Source organism: Sciurus carolinensis, chromosome 3 (assembly GCF_902686445.1).
Source record: "Sciurus carolinensis chromosome 3, mSciCar1.2, whole genome shotgun sequence".
In the NCBI taxonomy this organism is placed as follows: Eukaryota; Metazoa; Chordata; class Mammalia; order Rodentia; family Sciuridae; genus Sciurus; species Sciurus carolinensis.
In genome coordinates this window covers 7,737,245-7,763,021 of record NC_062215.1, presented here as the reverse complement: position 1 = coordinate 7,763,021, position 25,777 = coordinate 7,737,245, and the positions used below count along the sequence as shown (strand labels likewise).

General features: G+C 49.8%; 1 protein-coding gene across 10 annotated transcripts in view; it reads right to left on the bottom strand.

Moving 5' to 3' along the window:
• Positions 1–25,777, bottom strand: part of Slc39a11 (solute carrier family 39 member 11) — a 397,212-nt gene that overhangs the window by 103,928 nt on the left and 267,507 nt on the right. The gene's annotated exons all lie outside the window — the stretch shown is intronic.

The following is a 25,777-nucleotide window of genomic DNA, read 5'->3' as shown; positions in this document are numbered from 1 at the left end:
CTTGTTGTCTCTGGGCAAAGTCTCCTCATTTCTTTAGTGAATACAATGTCTTTAAAAACTGCAACTTCCTGAGCCCCAGTTTTACTCCCAACTTTCAAGTCCAAGTTTTTCAAATCTTTCTGCTCTGCCTCTGCTCCTGATTAACCCAATAAATTTGGCTAAAAGCTGCCAGCAACACCCATGCCACTGCCTGAATGCTATGCTGTCTAGAAATTTCTTCTGCCAGATTAAGAAGCCCATTGCTTTTAAAATCAGCTTCACAAAAAATCTCAGGACAAGGGCAAAATGCAGACAACCTTTCAGCCAGAACATAACAGGAATGGCCTCTAGTCCAGTTACCAATAGTGTCTTCCTTTTCCTCTAAACCCTCTTGAGCCCTATCTCCACTGTCCACGGTCCTATTGGCATTCTGGTCTTCTGAGCTCCCACCAGAATCAGCCACTAAACTTCACTTATAACAAACCTAAAGTATTTCCAGCTTGCAATGCTACACATCTCAAAAGTCCTCCCACAAATTCCCAAAATGCTCCAAAAGCTTCTGAACCACATGGTCATGTTAGGAACAGCAAAGACCCCACTTCTCGGTACCAATTTCTAGTTTAGAGAGCTTTTTTGCTGGTGTGAGAATAAATGTGGAGGAGGAAAAGTTTATTGGAGGGCTCATGGTTTCAGAGGTCTTAGTCCATAGAAGGCTGGCTCCATTCCTTGGGACTCGAGGGGAACTGAACATCATAGCAGAAGAGTGTGGCAGAGGGAAGCAGCTCACATGGTGATCAGGAAGCGGAGAGAGAAACTTTACTGGCCAGATACAAATACATACCCAAAGCCATGCCCCAATTCCCATCTCTTGCAGCCATACCCTACCACTTCAGTTACCACTCAGTTAACCTCTATCAGGGGACTAATTCATTGATTGGGTTAAGACTCTCACAACTCAGTCATTTCTCTTCAGAACCTTCTTGCGTTGTCTCACATGTGAGCTTTCAGGGGATGTCTCACACCCAAGCCATTAATAGGTACTGAGTGACATTTTACTCTACTCCATGCCAACCAATCTCTATGTACTTGTTATAACTTTGCACCAAGAATTGGTACATAGAAAAGAACATGGAGGACTGGCCACTTGGAAACTCAAGTCAAAGAACTTATTGGGACCAAGGGTGTGTGAGGTCAAGGATGGTTTTGTTATTGGAAATGAGAGCAAAGCAAACTGTTGCCAAGGTGAGAAGCACCCTGGGAGCAGCCTATTACCTGGAAGGGAATAGCCAGAGCTTATTACACCCTTCAGTTCACTTCAGCAAACACTCGCTGGTCACCCCCTGTGCAGGGGAGACTATGTTTGCAGGCATAAAACAACAATCTTATTAAAAGCCATGCTTCTCTGAAGCATCCAAATTAGTTATGAGAAGGCGCCTTTTCATTATGAGGGAGGCTATGAACCTGGCTCCCTGGGGTAGCTCCCTGATACCAGCATCCAGGCTGGGAGGTCAAGTACCACTGAAGACGGGTGGAAGATCTGTTCAGGCCTCCCAACCTGCTGAAGGAATAATTTGTGAACATGACCAAATTTCACCTTCCATGAACCTGGAGATGTTTTTCCATGGCATTTAACTTTAGCTTGCTTTTGTGACCCCTCACCCTCCAGGTACAGAAGATTGAGCAGTGGGAAATCATGGCTGCCATGATACAATGAAAACTCAAACCCATTCACCACAGGACAGATGCGCTTCATGAGAGAGGTATTATGCTGTGGATGTGGTTTGTCCCCACCCAAACTCACAAACTGTGAGCTAAATAATATCTTTTTAAAAAATTTTTGGTGCAGGGCATTGAACCCAAGGCCTTGTGCTTGCAAGGTAAGCACTCTACCAACTGAGCTATCTCTCCAGCCCCATGAGCTAAATAATGATTCCCAGTGTAACCATGTCAAGAGGTGGTGTGACCTTCAAGAGATAATTAGGCTATGGGGGGCTCTGGCCTCCTGAATGGGTTAATGTCTTTTGCCAGAAACTGGGTTAGGTTGCAGAAGTGAGTTTGGTGGAGAAAGTGGACTAGTTACAGCAGAAGAGGGTTGTTATAAAGCAAGGTTATCCGTGTTTTTTAGGCCTCTTCTGTACATACCTGTCCACCACTACCCATGTGTTCCTACCATGTGATGCCACCTGCCACAAAACCCTCAGAAGTAAGCAGATGCCAGTGTTATGCTCGTACACCTCCAGAAATATGAGCTAAATAAACCTCTCTTTTTTCATAAGTCAACTGGTCTTGGATATTTTGTTATGGTAACAGGAAATTGACCAAGGCAATGGGCTACTTAAATATGGTCATACAACAGGAAGTTGGGGCTAACAAATCAGGCAGAACATCCTTTTAATCTTCTCTTCCTGTAGACTAGAGGATTGCCTAGCAATTAGTGTCAAAGCTTCCTGTGTCCCCAGGACAGTGAGCTGGTTCATCATGTCTTTGGGATGGGCTAATCCCAGGGGGTTTCTGTGAGGAAGATTCCATCCTCGTTGCTCAATATCAAACTCTCATAAACATCTGAAACACAGATCAAGAGACCTGCAGAAAACAGGATGCAGTAGGGAAACAGCCAGCCCTGCCCACACCAGAGCTGCAGACTGCTGGGCCCCGGAGACACCAGGCAGAAGGGTATTCTCCCAGGCTAGCATAGTTGCTACAACACGGACACACCAAAAACCTCTTCTCCAAGGAAGGGGAAAGAAGAAAACCCTTGCAAAAAAAAAAAAAAAAATGAATTTCCTGAATTCACATTACATTTACTGGTAAAGTCAGTGAGACACTGAACAGAAGGAAGAAGGAAACCTGCAAGATAAACCAGGGTATCATGTCCAGTCAGCCATTCGGCCGTGCCAAGGACAAGGCCCCAGCTCCCTCACTGGTAGATGTTTCTACTACTTCGCTGATTCTCAAAGTGGGGTCCTCAGACCGACAATATCAGTACCATTCAGGAAGGTCTCCGAAAGATTTCCTCGGGCCCCATTTTGGGCTGAAGGAGACGTTCTGGTGCGGCGTACAGTAAAGTTGTGCAGGCGATTCCGAGGCACGCGTCGAGTTTGAGAACCACCGCACGAAGCCAACGATAGCACATTACACTCGTATGCAGGGTCTGCTGTGGGCCAGGGAAGGGTCTGCCTGAGAGACGTCAGCAAAACCCTGGAGAGCAGAGAAGAGCCAACCAGCCCCGCAAAGCCAGCCCGGAAGTAATGGCTGGCATTGTGTGGACCCCTCTTCTGTTGGATCCCAGGCAATCATCTTTCCAGTTGACTGAGAGAAAATCTGGTAATCTGCTCCCCTGAAACAAACCTTCATTGCTTCCCAATGCTCACAAGATAATGCACCAAGTTCCTGGCACGGCCAGGTCCCTGTACCATGGTGCCCCGGCCTCTACCCATGTTCCCAACTTTTCTCTGTCCACTCCTGGCTCCCTCCTCCTCTGCAGCCCAGCAGCATGAGTCCCCTTTTTTCCTGCATGTCACCTCGCTCCTCCCAGGTGCAGGGCTCTGTGTGTGCCACACCCTGGCTTGGCGATGCCTCCCACTCTCACCTCTTCACCTAGCCATTCCCCTTCTCTTCTTTCGGGTCTCAGTATGACTTTCATTTCCTCCAGAAAGTCCCCCAGCTCCTCTCTGCCCCTCTGGATTGGTCATCTACTGCTGTGTCACAAGGGACTCGAAATCCAGCAGCTGAGAACAACATGTGTTCTCTCTCAGTTTCTGCGCATCAGGGACGGGGAAAGGAAGGCTGGACCCGTCAGCACCCACGACATCGGCATCCGTGCTGACAGAAGGGGACACCCAACTGCAGAAGAGACATGCACACACAGTCCAGCCATCAGCCCACAGTGAGGTCACAATACGGATAAGCAGGACTTTCAGGAATTCATCTCCATCACATCCTGCAGTGATTATCTACTGCTGCATAACATATTATGGTTTATAACCAGAAATCTGTGCTGCATAACAAGAGGCCTGTATGATCGCCTGGTTTCAGAGGCTCGGGCGTCCAGGGCAGTGTGGCTCAGTGGTTTTAGCTCTGAGTCTCTCACCAGGCTGCAGTCATGGTGTCAGCCTGAGCTGCAGTCATCCGAAGGCTTGACAAGGTCTCAGGGACCCACTTCCATGCCCACGCACGTGGCTGTTGGCGGGAAGCTCCAGTTCCTGGTCTCCGGGACTTGCCTTACAACATGGCAGCCGACTTTCCAGAGAGTAATGAGTTCAAGAGAGACAGCATGTGGGAGAGTGCGAGGGAGCCACCGGCATGGCAGCCAGAGAGGGTCCTCGTGACCCCGACTCTAAGGGCACACGGCATGCTTCTGCTTTCTCCTACTTGTTAGAAGCCCAGCAACCAGAGGAAGGAGAGTTTGGCTCTACTCTTGAAGGGAAGGATGTCGAAGGACTGTGGACATATTTAAGCCACTGCATCCTCCCAACAGACAAGCCCAGGATTGGCTGTCAGCTGGCCCAACGGCACGCATGCCCTGCTCCCGCTGCCTACGACTTCTCAGGGTGGCAGTGAACTTCTTGTGTGTGTAATTGGTCTCCCTTCCTAGATGCAAGATTCCAGAAAGGCAGACACTGTGCAGGCTATATCCCTGGTGAACAGCACGGCATTCGGTACATAACAGGGGTCAGCAAATGCCGGGTGGATGAATAAATAGATGGATGAATGAGTGAATGAAAGAACAAACAGCAAATGGTTGAGGGGAGAGGACACTGGGGGGAAAGAAACCGGAGCCAGAGAAATGACGACAGAAAGAAGCCCAAACTGGCGGCTTTATCCAGCGCTCGCCAGCATAATGAAATGCAGATGCCACTCGAGCCGCACGCCTGTCAGCCTCCGCTTCCTCTGACTGTAGCTTGCACTCTGACTTATGAGGAGAGAGCCCTGGGCTCAGCCTCGGGCAGCAGAAATCTTCTCAGATTGGCTCAGCAGGCCGCTGGCAAAACAGGAAACCTATTTTCCAATCTATGAGACAGAGGAGCCGGGAAGGCACATCTCATTTATTAAATGAGGCGACCCTCATCGCCCTGCTGGTAGTTATGGGGCTTCACATCCACTGACTCCCACCAGCGCTGCCCAGGGAAGTCAGTCAGCAAGTTCTCCTGGCCTTCGCCTGGGGTCACCTCCCGTGTGCTCGGGGCAGGGCTGCTGCTCCCCCGCTCCACGTTCTTGGGAATACACCCTCTCCTCAGAGATGGGCTCCCATGAGAGATCACAGGGGAGTCTGAGGGTGGGCTTCTCCCCCAGGGACATGTCAGATGAAGGGAGAGGACAGGAGGCAAAGACGGACACAGGGAGAAGGGATGAGACAGAACAGAGCCTATTTCAACAATGGGAAGCTGAGAAAACAGCACCCAGGCCCTAAAGGGGACACGCTGTGTCCAGAGAATGCCACACAGATTCAGGGCACTGCCATCCACGGGCAATCCTGACCCAGCATGGGCTGTGTGCTCCATTCTGCAAGGGGCTCAGTACACAAGACACTACACCCAACCCTGATCTTCAAAGCCACTTGGCAAAACAGCGCACCTACCACAGGGATACATGAAATGCAATACAAGTGGCAGGTGCCACAGGCCAGAGACGTGATTCTCCCATTTGTGAGAAGGCAGCTGTCCCCAGGGACGGAGCCCTGACAGTTTGAGGGATCTGGGGCTTCAGTGTCCCGAACGTGGCCAAGCAGAGAACAGCGTTGGCGTACGTAGGTGCCCGCGGTGTGTGAGGAGGGCATCTCACGTCGACCTGCTTCTGTGGGCAGGACACGGCAGCAGGCTGACACAGACCTGCTCCTGATCCTCGGGGGAGGTCCCAAGACCTCAGAGGATGGCCTAAGCCATGAGAGCACTCAACTCTATATAGCCCATGCTTTTTGCTATACATACACATGTACTGTAAAGTTTAATTCATAAGTTAGGCACAGTAAGAAATTAACAGTAACTTACTGTAACTTACCATGAATGTTGGCAACAGGGACACGTGATTTTTTTCTTAAGTTCCAAACTTTCATTTTACCTTTTCGTTCAAAAGCAGCACTTTGACTGTTTCTCTTGGGCATCGCTCTTGTGCTTTGGGGGTGATTATTAAGTGAAATGAGAGTTACTTGAACCCAAACACTGCTTTACTGCATTCCATCTGGAAACCAAGACGGCCCCTAAATGACTAACGGGCAGGTGGCATACACAGCACGGACACCAGCAGTTCCATTCACTGAGATTTTTCGCAAGTGCCAAGCACTGGCATGCACTTATCTAATGACTGCCACCAACTCGTGAGAGGCAAACCTTTCTGCCCAGCTTTACAAATGAGGAAACAAAGTATCAAGGGTTCAACCCAAGCTTGGAGGTGGCACAGCCAGAACCCGAGCCCAGGTCCTCAGTTCCTAAGTAGGTGCTCATAACCGTTCCCCAGTGCTGCCTCTAGGGGGTGCTGCACGCGGACGCTGACTGATCAGCCAAGCTGGCAGGGAGGTCTCCAGGGACTGGAAGGCTAGGCCAGGAGTCTGCGCCAGGAGCGTGGCCGGCGCCGCGTGTGCTCACCAACACCGAGGGAGGTGCATCTCACTCTTGGATGTGCTCACTCACTCCCGAGGGGTGATGAGGCAGGGCGACAGCACCGACTTGGGACTTTGGAAGTGCGGAGAGGCCTGCAGGGATGCCACCTTCCAGCTTGAGCCCCCAGGAGAAGGGTGCCTTCACTGGCCAAAGCAAGGACTGCTGGTGGGGAGGGGTGAGGGGACGGGGGTCCCGTGTGTTGTGGGGGAGAAACCCCAGTGTATTGATATGTGGCCCAGTCTGCTCAAGCTGTTCTGGCACAACGTCACAGACGGGCCACAGGGATGGAATGTGTCCCTCAGAGTTCTGGAGGCTGGAAGCCCCAGGTCGGGTGCTGGCACGGTCAGTTCCTTGGTGAGGGTCCACTTCCTGGCTTGAAGATGGCTACTGTGTTCTCACAAGGTGTGGAGGAGACAGAGTTCTTGCCTCTATCTCTCCTCATGAGGACACTAAGCTCATCATGGGGGACCTGTCCTCATGACCGTACCTAAACCTAACCACCCCCAAAGGCTCACCTCCTAAAACCATCACGTTGGAGGTCAGGGCTTCAGTTTATGAACTTGGGAGACAAAACATTCAGTCCACAATGAAATGTCAGCACTTAGCGGGTGGAGGGAAGTGAGAGGCAAGATCCTGGGAACGAAGGAGGGAAGGAGGAAAGGAAGGAAGGGAAGGCAGGCAGGAAGGCCCGGATGCAGAGGACTGCGTCTGGCTATGTGTACAGAGAAGAGGGGTGGACACTCAAGAGGGCCTGTGAAGGCCGGAGCAGAGGGCGAGAGGGCAGAGAGCGCAGAACCCACCTTGGCTGGTGGAAGGGGGAAGAGGCGCTGGTGAGGACCTGACCGTGCACCTGGACGTGAGTGCGTGAGTGTGTGCTCAGGTAGGGTGCTTACACACACAAGGGAGGGGCGTGTGTGCAGGAGCAGGCTGGAACATCTCTGCCCCGAGGCAGGAGGAATACGGGAACAGGATGGGGGATAAGAAGGAGAAATTATTCCAGGGGTAAAGGTCCAGCCTGTAAAATGCCCCTGGAGGTTTGGAAGAATTTAAAAGGAGCTCAGAGATTTGGCAACCAAGTGGCTACTGGTTACCTTGAACACAACCATTTCCATTAGGCATCAGGGGAATGGATAGTATGGGTAAACTGAGGCAGGAGAGAGGCAGAGACAAGTTACCTGAGGCCACAGGGTGGGAAGCAGGACTTCCCAGGGATGGTGGAGATGTGTGCCTGTCTGCTAACAGAAGTGAGAGGGGAAAGGGGAACAGGAGGATCCTCCAAGGCAGTTCCATTAATGGAGAGAGCAGCTCAGAACTTAGAGAGTGGGTAATGAGAGTCAGAGTTAGGAGATCTCCGTGGACATTAGGAGTGTACCTGTGCCAGGTGAGGTGTCACACGGATCAAACCACTTACACCACTGGGCTGGGGGGATGGAATATTAGGTGGCAATAAAAAGGAATGGAGTGCCCACGTGTGCTACAACAGGCAGGAGCCTGACAGACCTCACGCTACGTGCAAGAAGTCAGATGTGGAAGGTCACCTGTCCCGTGAGTCCAGCTAAATGAGACGGCCTGAGTGAGTGAGTCCACAGCGACGACAGAAGTAGATCACTGGTTGCCCAGGGCTAGCGAGGGAAGGGGGCTGAGGGAAGGAGGCCAGGGGGACAGGATTTCCTTTGGAGGAAATGAAGTGTTCACTGGCTATGACGGTTGCACAACTCTTGATAAACTAAAAGCCACTGAATTGTGCACTTTGGGTGAATTGTATAGCACGTGAATTTATCTCAACAAAGCTGTGGAAAAATTTACTATGTAGGTACGTGGCTAGAAGGGATGCTTTGGGGTGATGAAATTTCTACCATTGGATTTGGGGATGTCTGCACAACTCTAAATTTACTAGAAACCACTGAATTGAACAGTGGTTCATTTAGAACATAAAATTTTAAAACAAAGTATTTTAAATATTCTGCATATGATATATGCTATTATAGGGTTGCAGTACATTTAGATTAAAATAGTGTAAAATACCCTAAATCATCTCGGAGATAAGAATAACAGATCTGTAGAATCGTCAGGAGCATTAGACTCACAGGGGGTCCTGATACAGCGTGGCCTAATCCAGGGAAAGACTCTCACTGCCTCTAAATCTGGCTTCCCTGCATGATCCTCCGAGGCACGGAAGATGCCTGGGTGAGATGTGCAGGAAGAAGAGTCGGACTCAGACACATTCCTGGACAATGGGAGATCCCACATTTCAGGGAGGCGGCAGTGCAGAGAGCCTGCTTCCTGGAGCCCAAGAGGAGTCCGACAGGCCCCAAGGATGAACCTGGCCTTGAATGTCACGCTGGTCAGTTTGAGTGCTGGAGGGCAGGGAGGAGACAGGGGTTGGTAAAGTGCCCTTTGACCGTTGGACAGAGACCCGTTCTCTGTGAGCAGCAGGCTCTGCAGGTGCCAAGAGGAGGCTGGAAACAGAAAGATTAAGTCCACGTACAGCAGCTGGTTGTGTTCCCAGAGCCCAGGGGATGTGTCAGAAGTCTCCATAGAAGAAGATCGGAAGCTGACCTCAGCATTGAGAATCCAGGGAGTCTTACCTGCTGGGGACAAGCCACCTACCTGTCCTATAGGACTCAAAGGGCAAGTATGCAGCTCATGACCCTCAGTCCTTGTAAGCCTATGGACCTTTCTATCAAAAAACAAAACAAAAAACCTGCCCTCCTCTCTTATTTGTAACAATCAGTAGTCCAAATAGACGACTAAACTCAGCCATAAAGAAAAATGAAATTATGGCATTTGCAGGAAAATGGACGGAACTTGACAGAGACCCTTACGTTAAGTGAGACCAGCCGAACTCAGAGGTTTCCTTTCATAGGCAGAGAAGCTAGGGAGGAAGGAGGAGGAGGGTTCAGGGGCAGGGATCTCAGGAAAACCAAAAGGAGATCAGCAGAGGAAGGCTGGGAGCACTGAGGAGTGACACTGGCCCGATTATGTTGTTATATCCCGGGCAAGCACACGTCCCAACAAGGCCCGTCATCACGTACAGCCCTAACGCGCCAGCGAGAGACGTGGAGAGAGAAAGAAACAAACCCCCCTCAATCCCAGTGTGCTGCCGTCAGCTGCCCGGGTACCGCCTGGACACATCTGGGGGCTCCGCCCCTTCTGCCTGGCAGTAAGAAGTCCCCAGCACAGTGCCATCTCTCCAGGCTTTCAGCCAGCCAGGGGCCTGGCAAGTGACCCAAGGGTAGACCTGCATCCCTGTCTCTGCACAAGTCACAAACAGGAAACTTTCCCGGGTGGAAGCCCCTTTGCACCCAGAGTCTGTGCACCTGCTTCAGCCCGAAGCTGTTCTCAGGAGGACCAGCAGGCCGTTCTGGAGCACGGGGAGGTATGAGCCAAGTCCCCCCAGGGACAGGAGTGGAGGGCCCACAGTGGGCTGGCCCCGCGGTGAGCTCCCCTCCCTATCTGTCCTCCCACCTGCTCAGGAACAGCCCCCCGCGAGCAGGCTCCTCCCCAGCCCACCTCTCAGCTCCCGGAGGACAGACCGCTTTCCTCTGCTTTGTGTCCATACCTGGCAGAGCAAACCTTTGACAGATATTTGGTAGAAAAAAGGACGAGTTTTCTTCACCCTCCAGGCTTTGGTTCCCCCTCAATGACCCGGGGCAGGGTGGAGGGGTGAGGGCAGGATTTGGGTGTTCTTGACCCAGATCTGACACCTTGTTGATTCCAGCCCTCAATCCCACCTCATTTTCTCCAACTTTAAGAGAAAATGTATGATTTCTGAGGAAGGCCTACGGTTCAGGCCAGGCCTTAAACCTGTTTGGGTTTCTCTGTTAACACTGCCTTCACGCATGCTCACTCTAAGTTCCCATTTGAATGGAGAGTCTTAGGGATTTTTTTATCTTTCCTGGAATCCTGCTCAGAGCTCTGCCCCGTGGCTAATGCTATGGGAAGTTCTGGCTGCACAGGCCTAGTCACATAAGGCCAGCAGGAGGGGACCCTTGTTGGGGGACAAGCATCTCTCTTCACCCCTACTTCCAGCTCAACCAAAGAGTGCAGGACAGTGACTCAGAATCTACGGTCCACTGCTGGGTCCAATCCAGAACAAGGATACTAAGCAAATTCAATGAGTCTGTGAGATTGCAGAAGAAAGGTTAACCACACACTTGAAAATATTTAGCTTTCGAGCAACTTCCAAAGCACTGGTGGATGAATGAGGTGGAGAACACGGATGTGGGAACTTTACACTGAGGTCAAGACACCTGCTTCTGTCCCACCTGCTTCTGCCATCATTTACCTAGGGAGCCTAGGACAAGTCATCCAGTTTCTAGATCGGGGTGGACTAAATAATCCCAAGCCCCCTTCCCCACAGAACTTCACCATCCTACTACACACAGATGAACAACTGCATGATAAATGAACACCAGGTCTGTCCCTGTGGCTTCCTCCTGTGCGATAAATATTTTGATACTATTTAAAGAGGCACTGTGGGCTGGTGGGGGCTCACTTATCATATGCTCTGCATCCCAACCTTCTGCTTTAGGGGGCGGCATCTGCTTTTGAGACACCCCCACCTCCATCCCAGGTCCTTTCCATGGGACTGTTGAACCACCCCCGGCCCCCTCCCTCTGAGCTGCTTGTGAAAGCCCAGCTCCGCTCACCCGCTCTCACCGCAGGCCTGGTAGCTGGCCCAGACTCTACAGAGGCCAAGCTCCAGGGAGGCTGATGGGTCAGCTCGGGCCAGAGCAGCAGCAGCAGCAGCAGCATCCTGTTAATTCAGCCAGCTGAGCAATTAGTGCACGGAGTCGGCCACACGGCATCTGATGTCCTGTTACTGGGTGGCTGTGAGTCCTCGGGAAAGGCCGATTTCGAGTCAGAGGCTGGCTGGGGCTGCTCCTCCCCCTCAATCAGCAAGTCGCAGTCCTCAGTTCCCACTTCCCTCTGCTCACGGGCCCCCATGTGTACATTATCAAATCAGCTCTACTGAAAGGAAAGTCAGGCCAGTTCCAAGGTCATCTTGAAGCCCAACAGTGGGGACAGGGGATGTGTCTCAGGGACACCTTGCACCCGACCACTCTGGCCTGCTGTCCTGTACAGCAGGGTAATGAAGTAAGAGCCAGCTGCTCCAGTTACCACGCGAGCTCCTCTTCCGGGGGCGGGGGTGGGGGCAGCGGCTGTCCTCGAGGTCCCGTAGGGTCTTCTTTGTTGATTTGTCCCTGCTGCCCTCAGACCCCACTCTTCCTAGCTGTTCTCCAACATCCTTCCAAGAATGGTACCACGTCTCTATTCTACAGGGCATAGCTGAGTGAATTGGTGACTGGGTATAGAAAGTTCTAGATTTGAAATCATTTTCCCTCAGAACTTTGAAGAGGTGTCTGGATCTGGTTCTGAACTGTCTCCTTTTCCACAAATGCTAATGGTGGCATTCTATAATTTTGTGATGGATATCAGTCACAGTCCCTTTTAACTATTGGGCCTTGGCCATCTGGAAAATTCACCTACTTCCATTGGGGAAGCTGTCATGACACCATTTTTGCATTTTTTTAAGCTCCCTTTTTCTTTCTGGGACGCCAGTCCATCGGGGGTAGGTAGAGTCCACTGGCTTCAGCTCATTTTCTTATCTTCTTTGCTCACCTTTTGCTTCTTCGTGTCTTTTACCATATTTTCCTTAGAGACGACTTCCACATTATCTGTTGCCCTTCTACTTTTTTATTTATCTTGTTCTTAATGTCTAAGAACCCCTTCTTCACCCGATTGGTCCTTTCCATTATTGATGGAGTCTTCCTCTCCCTCTTCTGTCAATCATTCTTGTTTTATGCCTTCTTATCATCTCGGTATTACTTCTGTTATCTCCAAATTATCTTTTAGTCTTTATCTTTCAGATTGAAGCCATTTCTCAAAAGTCAGGAATTTTGGCCGCCCGTTTGTGGTGTAATGAGAGATTTGGTGTTCGTTCCCGATTCCTGGCACAGAGCTCCTAAAACCCTTGGTACTTCCTGAGTGGGGGGAGGGAGGGGGTCTTTGTCTATTTATAAGGAGCGCCTGTGGGCACACCTGAGTTTATGCTAATGAGGTGACTGGAGGCAGGGTCCCTGGGTAGTCTCAGGATACGTTGGCCACCAGAAAGACCACGCCCCACCAGCTGACTTTCAGAAATGGGAGAGGCTGGACACTAAGCCCCGTAAAAACTCTCAGACAGGACGATTTGATGTGCTTCCAGATTGCTGATGTTGGAGGTGCCGGGAGGGTGGTGTGCCTGGAGGGGGCAGGGGAGCACCTGACCCTTCCCCCTGCCTCCATCTTCCATCCGGATGGCCATGATTTGAATGCTATAATAAACTGGTAGACAACTAAGTAAACTGCTTTCCTGAGCTCTAGGTTCTAGCAAATGCTCAAACACAAGGAGGGGCTGTGGGAACCTCCGTCAAGTATGCAGAGGCGTGACTGGTGTCCTGGGGGATCTGACTCTATCTCTGGGTAGAGCCAGCGCTGAGTTAAGGTGTAGGGTGCCCGTTGACATCTGCAGAGCGTCCGAGAATGGGTGAGGAGCGGGGGCGTGTCTTGGGACGTCAGAAGCTGTGTGTGTGACAGACAGGGGTCAGGAGTCTTCCCTTTTGCCAGTTGCATTTCTTTAAGAAGCAGATTGGAGGGTCGGAGACACAGAGGAGGCCCACCTGGGGTGGGCAACACTCCAGGGACACTAAGCATCAAGCCATCTTTCTGCCAGGTGGACCCCCAATACCAGCATTGGAGATCATTTCCTGGAGCCCCTTGGGTTCTATGGCAGCCTCCTCTGTCTCCCCATTCCCTACTTCAACTTCCGCCATCTCCATTTCCTTCTGCCCCTCAGGCCCACCCTCCTGGCGGGCACTGTCTTGCACGGCTCAGGCGGTGATGTTGCCAAATCTACCTCCTTTGAAGGAAGTCTGCTTGACTCTTTTAGGCCTCAGGTTGTTTTTTTTTTTTTTTTTTTTTTTAACGCCTCAACATTTTTAAGAACACCAGTAATAACCATTCCATTTAAACAATATTCAGGAACAAGAAAAACCTATTTATGATTAAAAAAAAAAAAAAAAAGAAGAAGTCAGACTTGGAATCATGCCCAGAGGAAGCTACTGCCTAGGAGGAGGGGAGACTTCCGAGAGGCTAGAGGTGTCTGGATCTGAAGGGCGTGCGCGGGCGGGGACGTATGCAGACATGCTTTGGGTTGCGTATTTAAGATTAGCCTTCCCATATGTGTGTTAAAACTTGATTTAAACAAATGAAAAAGTATCATAAACCGAGTAACTTATGAACAATAATATAATGCTCACCAGCCAGGAGGCTGGGAAGTCAAGATGCAGGCTCCAGAGGAATCCCTGTCTAGGGACGGACTGTCTTTGCTTCTCATGGTGTCTTCTCGTGGTAGAAGGGGCCAGGCGTCTGTCTGGGGACTCTTTTTACGGGTACCATGAATATATCCCACCCCCATGACCTAATCACCTCCAAAGACCCTGCCTTCTAATACCACCCCATTGGGTTTAGGCGTCAACATATGAATGTTCTCTGGGTTGGGGGATACATTCAGACCCTAGTAATAACTTATTATCATTTTCAAGCTTTATGGGAAAAGATTTTGCTGTGGGAGAGAAAAAAAAAAAAAAAGATTACCTAATTAAACCCCACCAGGACCCCAGGAGTAAAGGGAAAGAGGTGGGCACCTTGGCCTTCGGAGGTACAGTGGTTGGGGGTCTAAAATACACATCCTGGTCCTCTTTACCAGTCAGCTCCATGATCGGCAGTGTGATCTCTGGTGAGTCTCGCTTTCTCTGAGCTTTGATTTCCTCTTAAGACAAAGGAGGAGGGCTGGGGTCGTGGCTGAGTGGTAGAGCGCTTGCCTAGCATGGGTGAGGCGCTGGGTCCAATCCTCAGCACCACATAAAGGTAAATAAACGAAATAAAGATATTGTGTCCATAAACAACTAAAAATATATTTTAAAAAAGGAGGGCCTACATTATCTCTGGGGTCCATTCCAATTCTCAAATTCTTTGAGCACTGGGGATATATTGGGATTTTTGTTTTGTTTTGTTTAAACAAAGAGATCCTCTATCTCTTTCCTCCTTGTCCACTGAACCCAGACTTTCTTTGCCCTTATCTCCCCAGTACTGAGCGGTCTGGAGAACACCTCACCGGTGTCTTTTGTTCTCAACACGGTCTGAGCAATGAAAATTACAGATGCTGTTTGTTGTAAGAGCCTAATTTTCCCATAAAATGTACTGGATCTGCAGTAAAACCCTGTATCTATAAAGTGAAACAATTGTACCCACAACGAAAATTCTATCTGCAAAACAATCTAACAATACAAGGCTTTGGAGAGAGTTGCTATTTGCACCAACCACCCTGGCAACTATTGAATAAACTGCCTCTTATCCTCCCGGCAAACTTGACCTTAGTAGAAATGATATTGTATTTCCTTTGGCCAGAAATAAGAAAAACTAAACACACTATTGTGAGGAAGCGACTCCCCCAGGTCATCTTAATTTGACCAGAGATTATCTGTGAGAGAAGACAGTACTGAGCAATACGAGGGGCGGGCAAGCTTTCCCCTGCAGATCTTCTCCCAGGGTCACCTGCCAATCATCATCAGCATTGCCTAGATGTTTGTGTGGCTGTGTGAAATCGGAACCACACTAAAAATTAATGAGAATTGGAATGACTTGGAGTCTAGAGTCTCAGGCTGGATAGAGTCTGTAATGGAGGCGTCGAAGCGATTGGATTGCGTCCGTGAGATCGCAAGATGAATGGGGTTCACATTCGTGTTCGCCAGCAACTGAAAGCCATCTGTGGCTGGTGAGGCAGAGAAACAGCAACAGAGGGTCACGCTGCAGTCAGATGCCTGCGCCTGGTCCCACCCCTGCCATTAACTAGCCCTGGACAAGTCAACCAATTTCTCGATGTGTGAAATGAGCATCTTAGGGCAAACTGGATCACTTCCAGAGTCCTCTTCTGTGATGGCCCTTACGTGGAGGGAAACTGCAAGGATAAACACCAGGTTTGCCTGTACAGCTCCCTTCAAGGCATGGGCAAAGATCTTGGTGCAATTTAAAGAGGCACTGCATGCAGCTGTGGTATGCTTGGCATCCCTACCCCTCTTTTTTAGTGACAGTGCTCTGCTTTTCTTTGAGAAAGCACCACCTTAATCCTATAAGTCTTAAGGGGATTGCCGAGGGGGTTCCTCCCGGGCCCTTCATTGAGCCTCTAGGACCTCACCTGGACCAGGCCAAGCAGGTGTTTCCTTCTAGCACTGAAGCTTGAGCTGATGTCACAGAGGCAGAAACGGGCTGTTTCTTGTTCCTTCTGATGTCATCCTTGAAGACACTGCCCCTCAGCTCACCTCCATTATTGCAGATTTTGAAGGTCTTGCTCTTGGATTTCCAAGACCTGGCACTTTTCCTTTGGTTCACCAAATTATTTCTCCTAATTTTTATCAAAAATTTTTTATCAAAAATTAGGAGAAATAATTTGGTTCAGGTGAGGTCCTAGCGGCTCACTCTAGGGCCAGGGAGGAACCCCTTCCACAATCTCTGTGCTAGCAACCAACAAGCCCTAAGTGATGAGGAACTCTTTCTGGTCCACGTTGTGGGGGTGAATACTTTGAAGTCATGAAACTAGAGACATCTTAAAGTATTCTCAACCACTAGCGTTCTTTAGTCTAATTAAGACATCCTTTTCCTCTAATTAGAATAAGCGAAGCAACTGCACATTCTGAAGCAGTCTTGATTTTCTGCTTCTGTAAACTGTGCTCCATTCTCTATCCAGCTGGACCAGAACTCACATCAACAGCATTCGAGGATCAGACCCTGGATCTAGTTCCACTCTAGGCAGCATCTAATCTCCCACTCATCCCTCGGAGAGAAAAGCAGGAACTGACCGCTCTGCCTCTTGGCCAAAGCCCATCATGACACTGAGGGCCTATGAGGTTTTTCCCAAGAAAATGATGAGTTTATTTTTAGTGAGTGATCAAGAAACAGTCCAGGGGCTAAGCCCTCAAATGTCACTCTTAATGAGGAAAATGCCTCCAGCCAGGCAGGCGAGGCGGAGGAAGGCTGCAAAGAGCCCCCTTGGCCCAGGAACGCAAGCCAAAGTCACTCCCACTAACAGCATTTAAAACTCGACACCGGACCGGCTACTTATTTACAGGCTGGGACACCAGGAGGATGGCTTTCTTGAGAACGCAGAGCAAGACATACAGTATGAATCATCCGGCTCAGAACCATCGCCGAGAAACCTTGCTGCCAGTACCCTCCCGTTCCACATTCAAGAACCATGCTGCATGGCTCACACAGTGGCCACGAGTGGCTACTTAAGTTTAAATTAGTTAAGATCAAACAAGATTACACGTCCAGTTCCTCAGTCACACGCATCACATGGCAAGGTGGCTGGTGGCTGCTGGATGGGACAGTGCAGACAGCGGACACAGCATAATTGCAGAATGTTCTGTCGGTCAGTGCTGGTCTGCCAGAGGTGCAGGACTTGACCAGGAGAGGCCCCTCCAACAGTGCCACTCCCCAGTGGATGGTGGAAGGGGAAAAGGCAAGAACACTGTGCCAGGGTCGCCTCAGGCAGAGCTGTCAGGATGTGCCCGAGGACGGAGGAGCTTGCCTCTCCTCGGGCCCCTCCTAGAGAGGCACTTGGGGAGCCCGCGTATGCCCTGGAGAACAGCCCTGAACACCTCCCAGAAGAGGCCCAAGGTGACCGGTGGCTAGGGGAAGGCCAGTGGCCAACTGAAGGGAGGGGGTTGCCCTGGGAGCAGTCTGAAATTCCAGAGGGCAAAGGGCCAAAGTGACTTTTTGGAAGATAATTAGATACAAATGATCCATAGAGGGTCATCCTGTGAGGTCTACCCACAAGGACAAAGGGGCTCTCACTGCATGTGTGCAGAGGGAGCCACTGGGGTGAGAGCGGGCTCCTGCGCAGCATCCTCAGGGGGTCTTGCTCATCTGTGAGGCTTCCCTGGAGGAGGCTCCAAAGAGCCCTGCAAATTAGGACCTACGATTGGCACCCTGCTACTCTGAGGTCACTGACACTAAATCACTTTATAACCTTCTGGGAAGGCTTCTTGGGTACCTGTTTTTGTCTCTTTTGTGCTGCTGAAACAGGATGCCTGAGACCAGGTAATTTATAAAGGAGAGAGATTTAGTTCTTACAGTATTGGAGGCTGAGGAGTCCAAGGTCAAGGGACCCCCCCCACAGGTCAGGGCCTTCCTGCTGTGTTATCACATGGTGGGGGGCAGAAGGGCAAGAGAACCGGCAGGTGTGAAAGAGGAGGGGAGCCAAACTGACCCTTTCATCAGAAACCCACTCCCATGGCACCAACATGAATCCAGGCATGACGGCAGAGCCCCGTGGCCTACCCGCCTCTGAAGGGTCCTACCTCTCTAGTCGGTACCATGGGGGATCGTGTTTCATCATGGGAGTTTGGGGACACATTGCAGGCCAACCGTCCAAACATGCTCCCTCTCCTGTCTTCCATCAACCCGGAGGATTCAAACCAAGCAAAGGACAGATCCACTGCCTCTCGCCCTGCAGGCTTGCAAGGCTAACTCAGACCAGGGACTGTTTGTTCATAGAGAAAAGGAAGGTTCTGGCGAACATGACACTGGAATTTTTCATCAACACTCAAAACTTACTGGAAATTTTCGGTATCTGCCCATGAAAACATCCAGGGGCAGGGAAGGAAGAGCCAGCAGGATAAGTTAGGAAGAGAGTAATGGAGAAAATAAAGCTGCTGTGTATTTTTAACCCTGCAAACTCAGAAGGTTCCAGAAGGTGCAGCCTTGAGGGGACGGTGGGTGCAAAGACCCACAAGGGGGTGGCCGACGTGACGTGGGCAGCCTGCTGCTGTGCAGTGTGGACTCCTGGCTACAGGAATGCTCTGGGGCAAGGAAACCAGCTCCATTGTACACAGAGGATCTGGAGGCTCAAAAAAAAAAAAAAAAGTTCACAAAAAAAATAAAATAGTTGGGCATCAATCTAACCAAAGAGGTAAAAGATCTCTACAGTGAAAACTACAAAACAATGAAGAAAGAAATTGAGGAAGAACTTAGAAGATGGAAAGATCTCCCATGTTCCTGGATAGGCAGAATTAATATTGTCAAAATGGCCATACTACCAAAAGTGCTATACAGATTCAATGCAATTCCAATAAAAATCCCAATGACGTACCTTACAGAAATAGAGCAAGCAATCATGAAATTCATCTGGAAGAATAAGAAACCCAGAATAGCTAAAGCAATCCTTAGCAGGAAGAATCAAACTTCAACTATACTACAAAGCAATAGTAACAAAAATGGCATGGTATTGGCACCAAAATAGACAGGTAGATCAATGGTACAGAATAGAGGACATGGACACAAACCCAAATAAATACAATTTTCTCATACTAGACCAAGGGGCCAAAAATATGCAATGGAGAAAAGATAGCCTCTTCAACAAATGGTGCTGGGGAAACTGGAAATCCACATGTTGCAGAATGAAACTAAACCCCTATCTCTCACCCTGCACAAAAATCAACTCACAATGGATCAAGGACCTTGAAATCAGACCAGAGTCCCTGCATCTTATAGAAGAAAAAGTAGGTCCAAATCTTCAACTTGTTGGCTTAGGATCACACTTCCTTAACAGGACTCCCATAGCACAAGAAATAAAAGCAAGAATCAATAACTGGGATAGATTCAAACTAAAAAGCTTTCTCTCAGCAAAGGAAACTATCAGCAATGCGAAGAGAGAGCCTACAGAGTGGGAGAATATCTTTGCCACTCATACTTCAGATAGAGCACTAATTTCTAGACTTTATAAAGAACTCAAAAAACTCTACACCAAGAATACAAATAACCCAATCAACAAATGGGCTAAGGATATGAACAGACACTTCACAGAAGAAGATTTACAAGCAACCAACAAACACATGAAAAAATGTTCACCATCTTTAGTCATAAGAGAAATACAAATCAAAACTACACTAAGATTCCATCTCACCCCAATTAGAATGGCGATTATCAAGAATACAAGCAACAACAGGCGTTGGAGAGGATGTGGGGAAAAAGGTACACTCATACATTGCTGGTGGGACTGCAAATTAGTGCAGCCACTCTGGAAAGCAGTGTGGAGATTCCTTAGAAAACTTGGAATGGACCCACCATTTGACCCAGCTATCCCATTCCTCGGCCTATACCCAAAGGACTTAAAATCAGCATACTACAGATATACAGCCACATCAATGTTCATATTTGCTCAATTCACAATAGCCAGATTGTGGAACCAACCTAGATGTCCTTCAATTGATGAATGGATAAAGAAACTGTGGTATATATATACAAAGGAATATTACTCAACTATAAAAAAATAATAAAATTATGGCATTTGCAGGCAAATGGATGAAATTGGAGAATATCATGTTAAGTGAGATAAGCCAATCTCAAAAATCCAAAGGGCAAATGATCTCACTGATAAGCAGATGATGACACATAATGGGGGGTGAGAGGGGGGCAAGAATGGAGGAAGGAGGGACTGTATAGAGGGGTGGGAGGGGTGGAAGGGGTGGGGGGGAGGAAAAAATAACAGAATGAATCAAACATCATTACCCTATGTAAATGTACGATTATGCAAATGGTATGTTGTTACTCCATGTACAAACGGAAACGACAGGTATCCCATTTGTTTACAATAAAAATAAATTAAAAAAAAAAAAAAAAAGTTCAGTAACTTGCCAAAAACTGCTAGTGATGGGGTGAACCAGGACCCAAACCCAGGCAACCTCTGTGAGGACGTGGCCTTGAGTGGGGGCCCCTTTTCATGGGCTGCTTAGGCACATAATTGGTTCTGACAGACCACTCCTTAGTAATTGAACACTATGTGGTGGAACTTTCCAGAAGGCAAAGCAACAGAGTTTGCAGTTGTCTTCCTTGGTACTAAATGGAGGAAGAAGCGCTAGTTATCCTGAACAACACTACAAAGCCACGTGCAAAACTGAAAAGCAAAGGGGCTGATGTCCCTAGAAGTGTTTCGCAGTGGGCCTACCTGTGCCGGACAACCTGTCTCTGCACTTGACGGGAGAAACTGTCAGTTCAGATTTTCTGTATTTACAGCCAACCCTTCATCCAGCTGAGAAGTCAAAACTCCCATTAGGGAGGTTATACAAAGCCCCGTGTGCTTCATTCACAACTCTCGGCCCACATTCTGTGAGCTGAGAAGAGTTTCTGAAGGTGGTTGCCGGTTATAGAGTGTTTTCATTTCCCTGACTACACTCAGACTGGACTTGAACTTGAACTACACTGGAATTAGATGCATCCTATTCTAATAGGAATGAGCTTCCAGACACAGCTTTGATAACTGGTGGGATCAGAGAGTCAGTTTTTTAAAAATGTCTCTCTGCTATTTCTTTTGCTCTTTCTTCCCACCCCCATTCCCCCTACCAGGATGGAAAAAAAAAATTACCCAGGCAAGAATACATTCAATTCTCTTTCTTAATTAGAAGCAAAACATTTGTAAAGTGGTGGCACAATTGCTTAAAGAACATTTGCAAATTATCTCTGAGCACAAAGCCAGCATATTAAGGAAAGTAAGGAAGGCAGGGAACACATTCCAGGCTAATGGAGAGGGCATCTGCCAATCACAGCGGTTGGGGGGCTGCTAATCCCCTCACTCAGAGCTGGCCATGCAGACAAGCCAAACACACAAGCCCAAGCTCTCCCAGGGGTGAGCAGCACGGCCAGGAAACCTATCTTCCCAAACAAACCCTCCAGAGTGCTTAATGGGTTCTAGGGAAGCATTCAAAGAAATAATCACTTCCTAGTACTGGAGATTAGATTTCATACACCATGGCCCAGGCCCGAGCCTAAGTGGAGAGAGATGAAAAACAAATTTCATTTTTCAAAAGCAAAATTTACCTCTAATCCACTAATGAGCATGCAAATATTTTCTCTAGACTTTGGTTTGGAGAAGAAAGTGGCTAGCTCTATCAAGACCACTGCCTGGATTTTAGGGGTCTTCATATTGGGTGTGGTCATGGCTGGCCACAGCAAATCCTGGGGTCTTTTTCCCTAGAAAGTATCAGGTGAGAACAGGTGGGCTCATAGTGTAAATATCCAATAGAAGCTGGCTGTGACGTCGCTACCTCCCAAGACAAACCAGAGCATTTCATTTTTAGACAGTTCTTACTGTGAAAAAGTTACTCCTTCCACAGATGGCCCCTGACCTGTGATAGTCAACTTAACAATTTTTTGACAAATGACTTTTCAACTTTACCGTGGTACAAAAGCAATATGAACTCAGTAGAAACCTGACCTTATGATACTTCCTAAAGTCAGAGATATGCAGTACGACATTCTCCCGTTCTTTCTGCGCAGCAGCGATGAGCCGTACCTCCCGGTCAGCCACACAATGACCACGGTGAACTCAGTGGTCCATGTTGCCAGTGGTTTTTGGATATAGGTCTTCAATATGTTATATCCACCACTTTGATGATAAAACCTGCGTTGTGTTAGATGACTTGAGCCCGCCATAGCTGACGTAAATGTTCCGTGCATGTTTAAGGTAGACAGAGCTAAGCTATGGCATTGCATAGGTTAAGGGAATTATTTGCTTTCTTGACTTACAACATTTTCACTGTACAATGGATCTATCCAGATGTAGCCCAACCTTAAGTCAAGGAGCATCCGTCCTGTGTCAACACCTATTTCCTCATATCTTTACCTGTAGCTCCCACTTCCTGGAAGTGACCCCAGACAAACCCAGTCTTTTCTCCATGGAGGTCCTTCCTAGGTAGAAAGGTCTGCACCGCCCATGTCTTGTCTCCATCCTGAAAGACCATGTCCTCCTGCCCTCTGCTCCCAGGACCTGGCTTCTCGACCTGCTGCCTGGGGGTGCTCATCTGCAAGCCCCAGGTGTGTGGCTTTCTTCTGTCTGGGGACACCTGGAGGAGGCCCCCCTGCAGGCGTGGACAAGCCATGAGGGTGCAGCAGTGCCTTTGGGGTCCACCACGCCAGGGCTGACTGACCCTCCCAGGGCTGGCACCCTGCAGCGGGAGGGAAGCAGCAGCGGGTGTTTCTCAGATCAATGAGTGATTGAATGAGTGATGGAGCTCACTGCAGCGGTAAACCCAAGCCCCTCTTCCTGCTCCCGAGCACACCTGTCACTTCTGCGGAGGATCTGACTTCAGGACTACTTAGGTCCCACTTGTGTTCGAATCACCTTGTTAGGGTTCAGAGGAATTCTAGCCTGTCGACATCTTTTGCTTTAGGGATCCAATCATCCCACAAATTACCTGTCCCCTTCAGCTTCCTGTGGACTACAGATTAACCATAAATATACGGAGTGACTCATCAGATTATATATGGCTTTTATTACTTTCCACTTCTTCTTTTTTTTTTTTTTTCATTTCTGGGGATTGAAATCAAGGGCTGAGCTACACCCCTAGCCCTTTTATTTATTTTGAGACAGGGCCTCACTAAGTTGCTGAGTCTGGTCTCAACCTGCGACCCTCCTGCCTCAGGCTCCCCAGCAGCTGGGATTACAGGCGTGCACCACCAAGCCTGGCTACATCACACTTTTCCTGTGTGTTGGGGATCGAACCCAGGGTCTCATGTGTGCTAGGCAGGCGCACTACCGCTGAGCTCCACCCCCAGTCCCTGTATCACACACTGTTTAAAGCAGGTTAAACAACCTTCTGTTTATTCATCCCTAGAAAGTGGGTGCTGTGGATTGAAGACCTCAGATTGGGTGCTTACTTGGAAATAGTGGCGGTAGACATCATTAGTTAAGTTAGCCTGAGGTCATAATGCAGCGGTGGGCCCTAACCACTCAGCCCGACGTCCTTCTAAAGGGGGAAATGTGAACAGAGGCAGAGGCAGACGTCCAGCAGGGAAATGCCTCGAGAGTCACAGGCAGAAGATGACCACCTGTGCCAAGGAGAGGGGCCTGGCACGGCCTCCATCCGCCTCAGGAGGAACCAGCCCTGCCCGCACCCTGATCCCAGGCTTCTGGCCTCCAGAGCTGAGAACGGTGGAAGGGAGCCACTTTGATTGCCGTGGACATGCTTCTAGGTCCGACTCTGACCTTGAGTCACGAGTGCCCCGACCTCTCTCCCTCCCTCCGAGCATCAGGAGTCATCTTAGGGTGAACACCCTGAGAGGCCCGGGGTGGGGGCCCGTCTGGCTTCCCCCAGCTTTTCCACCGGTGGGCTTTGCAACACTGATTCTGCCTGTCAATCTCTCCAAGGTCCTTTGTCAACAAGCTGAACACCAGCCCTGCAGTCTTCCGAGTGACACAGACAGAGAGATGTCCCCACACTGCGTGCCTTCCTACACCGTATGTTCTTGCTGGCCGTCCTCCCCCCTCCCTCTGAGCCGCCATCCAGTCTCGTGAGCCCCATTTCATTCCGAGTCCACCCACGCCACGTCCTGTCTGGTCGTCATGAGCTGGGGAGTCAATACTTCTTCTTTTCCCTGTACCACTGCCTAGTAACCCCATCCCAGTTAAAGTCCCCACCATCACCCAGGTGCCCGAGGGCCCGAAGCCTCACCACAGCGTGGCTCTGCCCTCGTTCCCCATCACATCCTGTGGCTCCCGGCTCCATCTCAGCCATGCCTGCTCCCAGCACTGGCCTGTAGCCCCACTTTGGTTGGGGGGGGATCCCTGGTGTTCCATCCTCTCTCTCCTCCGCTGACCTGTACTTTGCCACCAAATCTAACTTTTGAAAAGAGAACTGTTATTTCACTCCAGTTTCTACCTCATCTGAGAAAGAAAAATGGAATGGTTTGAGCTTCCCTGTGACTCCACCCGCCTCCCTGCCCAGCTCTCCGTCCCTGGGCTCTGCACAGAGCCCGCTGCCCCGTGAGCCTGGTCAGGAGTGTGTGGGGGTGGCCACAGCAGTGGTTTCTGCTCAAGCTTGGACCTCCAGTAGAGGGGGGCTTAGTGTTGGAGGCTAGAAAGAGGTCTAAGGCTACGGAGAAAACACACACACAAGCAAGAACTCAGCTGCCAGCATTGGAAGCTAAAACTGGCACCGCTGGTAAATGAAGGATGCTATACGTGTGCCTCGGTTTCCCCAGGCGAGGAGGAGCCCGTGGGGGTGCCACCCCTCATCTCCAGCCCCGACCATGGCCGAGAGCAGATGGGCTCTTCTGGGGCCTCATCAAGGACTCCCTTGAGGATGAGCCTGTCAACGACTTTCCTTTTTTCCTTTCTGAGTCATGAGCACAGAAGAGTTAAGAGGAAGATGTCTAGCTGCATTGTGACCTCCAGCCAGAACGTGCAAATAATTCAAAGATGGAGACTGGAGGGGAAGGGAGGAGGTTGCTGTGAATCTCCAAGAAGAAGATCCCCATGGCACGGAAAGAAAAGCTGGGACAGAGGTGCAAATTCAGAACTCAACAAAATCCCGCTGTATCACTGGGTGGGGTCGGGCACTGGGGTCTGCCCATCTGGACAAAGACTAGGCCTGCAAGGGCGACTTCGTTCTGTCTGTAGCAGAGCGTGCTCGCCGACAGAGAAGAAGGCGAACCCCACGCGGCGACTCCGGTGCTAACTTGACTGTGTCTTAGACAACGCATCAATTTGTTAAAAACACACAGAAAAGATGATACTTTCTCCCAGCTGTCAAAGCAAAAATCCTTTACTCTTCTGTCCAGCAACCCGAAGAAAAACAAGGGAATTTGTGGCTTGGTTTCCTTGACAACCTCATCTTCACTCCAGGCGCATCCGGTCTCTAAGCAACGGGGCGCTCTTCAGAATCACCAGGAGGCAAAAGCCAGGCTTATCCTGAGTCCTCCAGGACAAAGCAAAGCAGGGAGCCAGGGGAAGGGGCGTGGCCCCCACACCCTCCCAAACTCCACAAGTACCTTGGCACCCCCACCCCAAGTGCCCTAGGGCCTGGACCCCACCTCTGCACTCTGTCCTCTCAGCTCACTACCCTGTTCCCTGGAGGGGACAGTGACTCCATTCATCAACAGACGAACTTCTCCCTCATCCCCCCCCTCCTCACAGAAGCACCCTACTTGGCCCTAGAGTGAAGGGGAGGGTGACCCCAGAGAGCGGGACACACTGACTGTGTGAACAATGGCCCAGGCTGGAGAAGAGCATCTGGTCAGCAGAGGCCTAGACTGCCGTGTGGGCACCGATGAACTCGTCCTTGGCCCCTGAAAACGAGGCTCGGAATTTGTTTATCCCTTCT